Source organism: Sycon ciliatum, chromosome 3 (assembly GCF_964019385.1).
Source record: "Sycon ciliatum chromosome 3, ocSycCili1.1, whole genome shotgun sequence".
Taxonomy (NCBI): domain Eukaryota; kingdom Metazoa; phylum Porifera; class Calcarea; order Leucosolenida; family Sycettidae; genus Sycon; species Sycon ciliatum.
Window position 1 is genome coordinate 27,044,953 of NC_088645.1, and position 6,000 is coordinate 27,050,952.

General features: G+C 45.4%; 1 protein-coding gene across 1 annotated transcript in view; it reads left to right on the plus strand.

Moving 5' to 3' along the window:
* Positions 1 to 5,242, plus strand: part of LOC135811928 (piggyBac transposable element-derived protein 4-like) — a 29,878-nt gene extending 24,636 nt beyond the window's left edge. Inside the window, exon 2 of the mRNA XM_065325194.1 lies at positions 4,478 to 5,242. The gene's annotated coding sequence lies outside the window, so the exon portion shown is untranslated. The remainder of the gene's footprint in view (positions 1 to 4,477) is intronic.
* The last annotated feature ends 758 nt before the right edge of the window (positions 5,243 to 6,000 follow it).

Below are 6,000 nucleotides of genomic sequence, written 5' to 3' on the forward strand. Positions count from 1 at the left end.
TCTCAGTACCTCCAACCATAGCCTTGCCCCTGTTATCCTCGGGATCAGTGTAGTTGTTGGAACGAGGTGTCGGACTCAGCAATGTATTTGTTTACATTTTAATACATGTTTATTGTTCCTCCTTTGCTGTATTGTTTTAGAAAATCGTGGACTAAGGGCCTGTCCAGACTAGGTAGAAAACCACGTAAAAACGCCGTAAACATGCTTGTTGCCAAGGTGAGCGACGAAAAATGGCCGTTTTCGCAGTGTTTGTTGTGTGGGAGTCGATGGAGTTTGCTTATCTCGTTTTTTTCTTGCTGTTTCCAGCTGCCGCTAGTTTTCGCTTTGGAGTTGCCACACGTCCGTTTCAGCGACCACTCGGACGCGACATTGATACAGTCATGGCTGGACATGCAGAGAAATCCCGGGGGTCTGATGAAGAGGAAGGTGTAGTAGCGAGACTCGGAGGATTCACTGAAAATTTGATCTAGTACTGATTTGAAAGAATTGTTTGGAGAGGAAACAGAACCCTCTTGTGACCAAAATTGACAACATGAAGGCTAATACCAGGGACTTTTACTGGAAGTACATGGCGGCAACCAACACTGGTTCGTCAAGCGATACTACAGCCGGCCTCGACCTTGGCGCTGCGCTGCCGCGAGAGTCACACGGTGGCCAAATTTCCGCACCTGGAACAGAGTTCAGGGTGATATTCCTTGAGCTCGGCGTCAGTGCTGCCATCGCTGGGCCGCCACTTGTTTTATAGCTAGCTGGGTAGGTCTAGACCAAGCCAAGGAGTCCTTTCCTGGTCTACTAGTACGCGCTACAAACATTGTGCAATCGCGGCATCTAGAGAAAATATTGAACAGGTACTCGACGTAGTTACACTGTTGACAGGGTGCAGTGCTAGTGTGGACAGAACATCGCGTGTACGTCACGTACACTGAAACGGCACGCCGTTTTTATTACATAGTGTGGATAGGCCCTAAGGCTGTGTTTACACGACAACGCTAGGGGCGCAAACGCAATGAAATCCTTTCGGATCCATGGTTCTGTTGCACGGTACGCGGAGCAAAACGTAAAAGTTGTACACCAAAACGGAAGAAAACCAAAACGCTGGCCAAGGTGGAAGAATTTGAAAACGGAAATGTTCTGCCAGATAAATTTGGGTGTGTAAACAGTCGAAATGGTGTGCTGGCCTCGTTTTCCGTCACGTTTGTTTCGTTTTCGGCCGTTTACACGGATCCGACAATCCCAAAAAATTGTTTTTACAATTTTCGTCATGTGACGTGTGTTGTCGTGTGCCTGTTTTCAACCATTACTTGAGTGTGATTGGTGCTTCCACGGCAACACTTGGCACATGACGAACTTTGGCGGATCCTTTGCTCTTGTGTAGACGCTTGAAAACGATACAAAAGGAGACCACCTCGGATCGGCTTTGATCGTGTAAACGTACGAAAACGAAAAAAGAAATGCGAGACTGAAAACGGAAAACTGGCCGTGCGTTGTCGTGTAAACGCAGCCTAACAGTTTGAAGTCATTAAACTACTTCCAAAAGTTGTATCGACATCAACAGGATTACGATTTCAGTGCAATATGATGCAGGATGACCTTATCACGATAACCCATGATTATATACCATTATAAACACCGGATCAACAAAAACATCTGCGACACGCACCTGGTTACATTTCTCAAATAAATCTGATCGAGGGTGGGAAAATCTGAAATATCTGAAAGGCCAGTCAATTTTATGACAAAGTCATGAAATTCTGCTACAGCAACATGCACAGAATGCCCTCCGTATAATACAAAAGTATCACCACGGTCCACCACTACTCACATGTTTCCCCGCAGAAGAATATGCTAGTGCCATTTTCTGCAAGAAAAGGCTTGCACATCAATGCGTATAATACGGTATTGATATGATGTGAAGGCCATCATTTACATATTGATATAGGGCATTCCATTGATTGGTGACAGAAAAAAACAAAAGAAATTATAGCAATAAAAACTGCTTTATTGCAGTTTTCTAAACAAGTTATTGTGTTCTAGTCCATGGGCCGGACCCCGTCTAAAAAGTAAGAAATTCACGAAATGTGATAGCCGAAAATTAAAATTTCACACAAAACCTCACAATAATCACACACAGAATGAAAAGCTACATGTAGAAGACCGTTTCCCCTCGTGATCCTCTCTCCTATGCATGCATGACTGCATGTTGCCAATTGTTGGTGCAGTACAAGTTTAGTGTTGAAAGCAGCATTTCAAGTGTTGTGATTTTGTGTGAAATTTTAATTTTCGGCTATCACATTTCGTTATTTTCTTACTTTTTAGACGGGGTACGGTCCATGGACTAGAACACAATAATTTTTTTTAGAAAACTGCAATGAAGCATTTTTTATTGCTATAATGCAAAGTGTATCGAGGGAATGCATGTGTAGTATCCCTGCCCGACCAATACGGAAGCCCTCTCACTGTCAGGCTATATCTGCATCCGCAGAGATCGACCTCCGGAAGACAATCGGTCAGCACATTGTAGCCGTGGGTATGGGGGTGTTGCCGTACTTGTCCGTTCGGACTCCTTTCCGTACGTCTCCCCTCGTGCCGACCTTCAACGCCCTGGCTGCGAGTCTGTGTGGCTTGAACTTGGCTCCCCCTCTACTCAATCTCAGAATCCCATCTTACTATGCTGCATGTATCGACCACCCTCACAGAGCACAATGCAATTGTCGTACTTTTGTGACATGTTTGTTGAGGCATTACAGTCAGTCTGTTTAGATTCTTATGATCTGCTAGTGACTGGCGATTTCAACGCCCACAACTCAAGCTGGTGTCCCACCGATTCTACCTCGAAGGCTGGTGATCTCCTTAGCACAGTATTTGCTGCTCTTGGGCTCCACCAGATGGTTGACTTCCCCACTCATTCCTCGCCTAATGGCTCTGTTTCGTGTCTGGACTTGGTGATCACCAACCGACCACGCCTCGTGCGCTCAATTGATCAAGCACCTCCCTTGGGTATGTCTGACCATATACAGATTGTTTGCACTTTATGTTACGCCCCTATTTCGAACTACTTCCCCAACTCTGCCACTGGTCCTCCCTCTTCACTGTATCGCTTCAAACAAGTACCTTCGCACCTTTGGCAATTCATCAACGCTGATTTAGCTGGCTACAACTGGTCCTCTCTGAACTCGTACACTGATGTTAATGACGCACTTCATCACTTTGATTGTGAGCTCCAGTCCGCCTTCCGTCGGCACCTCACTTCATTCGGAGCCACCTACACTGTGACATCTCCACGACCCCGCATGCAATCTCCACCATGGGTTACTGCTGAGCTCAGGTCTGCTGTAAAACGCAAGCGTGATCTATATAGTGTGTACAAAAAATATCCGACAGCAGTAAATCATGCAGCTTATAACCGACAAAGGAATGCTGTAAAGCACCTGTCTCGGCAAGCACATCGTCAATATATACGCTCCATCCAAGCATCACTAACGTCACCGAATCGACCTACACTCTTTCAGTTTGTGCGAGCACAGCGGCACACTTCCGGCCGTGTCATGCCCCAAACGATGATAGCATCCGACGGTACGGTCGCCACGTCCCCCAAGAGCATAGCTGATGTTCTGAACACTCAGTTCACCTCATTTGGGCTACCTGATGATCCTTCGTGGCGCATTCCCCCTTTGTCCCAATCGCCTTTCATATCTGTTCGGTTCCGTACAATCACTGTCACTACGTTTCAAGTTCGGAAATATCTGAAGCGCCTGAAATGTGGAAAGTCTCCCGGCTCGGATGGGATCCCGAATGAAGTGCTGCAGTCTCTTGCACCATCAATAGCCTATCCTCTCGCCATTATTTTTAATATGTCATTTCGAACTGGTACATTCCCACAGGATTGGAAATCCGCCATCGTGACACCGCTTTACAAGAATAAAGGCTCCCGTGCTTGCCCGGCAAACTACCGCCCCATCTCTCTGCTGCGCACAGTTTCCAAACTTTGTGAGCGTATTGTATTCGATTCCCTCTACCTGCACATCGCTCCGGCTCTCTCACCAGCTCAGTCGGGATTCTGCCGTGGTGACTCGACTCAATACCAGGTGACTCGACTTGTCCAAGACATAGCGACAAAGAGGAACTGTGGGAGCACGTGGGAATGGTGTTTTTCGACTTGGCTAAGGCATTCGACACCGTTTGGCATCGTGGCTTACTTGCCAAGTTGAAGGTCACCTTCCGGGTGGAGGATGCTGCCTTGCGTTGGATATCCTCGTATCTGTCTGCTCATTCTCAGGCTGTTCGCTTGTTCTATTTCTTGTCTGATCCCCTCCCTGTAACGTCTGGAGTGCCCCAAGGTTCCATTCTGGGTCCTTTGTTATTCTTGCTTTACGTTAATGACCTACCTTCAGTTGTCCCCGATGTTAGTTTGTATGCGGATGACACTGGCCTTATCTGTTCTGATTCCTCCCCTGCACAATTACTCCTTACCATGCAGCATCGCATCAACAGCACTGTCATGTGGATGCAAACGTGGAAACTCCAGCCCAATTTAGACAAGACAGAAGCCATGTATATTTCTTCATCCCCTCCTGATCAACCATTATTCTTCCCTGACTCGACTATGCCTATCCGTGTTGTTACTCAGCACAAACATCTAGGTGTGATGTTTGACTGCAAACTCTCTTGGGCTGCACATGTCAACTGTGTATGCAAGCGAACCAGTTCAGCCTTAGGGGTACTACAATCACATTGCACTCATTTGCCCATCCAGTGTAAACTATTATTTTATCAGTGCTATATTCTCCCTATATTCGACTATTGCGATACCGCTTGGTGTGGCCTTTCTGACACAACTCTGAGCCAATTAGAAGTCCACCATAGATTTATACTTAAAATTCTTTACAACAAGGATCGATGTTTTCCTTCGGATGCCCTTTATCGACTTGCACACACTTCTCCTCTCTCCGTTCGTCATAAGCACCATCTCTGTACACTGGTTCATAAGATATTTCTTCATAAAACCCCTTCACACATGATGAAGTACAATTGGTTTTCGACAAGCTCAACCCGTAACGCGCTCACCCTGCCTTTTGTTAAGTCAGCCCAGTATCTAAAGTCCCCTTTGTTTTCCGGCTACTCTCATTGGTTATCATTACCATACGGTCTGAAAACTTGTTCTTCTATTGGTCAGTTTAAAGATCTACTATCACAACTGAACTAGACGCAATAATTATCATCGAAGAACATTCTCGAATACCTGGGTGATGCACGAATTTTGATAGTGCTCACTTCCGTGAATCGTTTTTCTTTTTAATTTTCCATTCATTTTCTGCTTTAATTCATATTATTTTTGCTTTGTTTTCCTAGCTTACTATTGCCGTGGCTGGCTCAAAGCCCTTGTCTCAGGGGATTCTGTCCCTGCACTAGCTATGCTTGTCACATGCTATGAGATTGTGTCTAATAATAATAAGCAGTACAAACAAACAAAGTACGGAACTAATACGGAGCTTTGCCTGATGTATATTTAGTGTATCTCCGTATGTAAGCGTACGGAGTCTGCTGCATAAAAGCGGCTGCGCTTTCTGTTTCAATTAGATTAGATTAGATAGCAACGAAAGCTTACTCGAAGAAGAAGTAGTCAACCTCTAGGTGAACACCGGAGAGAAAGTTATTTATTTTGCCGCTTCTTCTTTCACTAATAATTATATCTCAGGTGTGTACCTGAGAGAAGTAGAACGAGAGAGCTTGGAAGCTCAGGGCCCTACGCTATGCTTTTTTGCCTTGATGACCTAGACAAAAAAAAGCATAGGGATGTTATAAATTATTTAAAAAAATCCTTTTTTTAAGACATAACCTGGGATTCGAACCCGCACTATCGCGCGCCCTGCATGCATCCCCCGATACACTTCGCATACATACTAATTCTTCCAAGTTGTTTCACATTGTGATCTTGCATTTGAAAGCCCTATTTGAATATGCATTGTGGCCAGCCGTCTTTGATGGCACGGTACGGTAGGG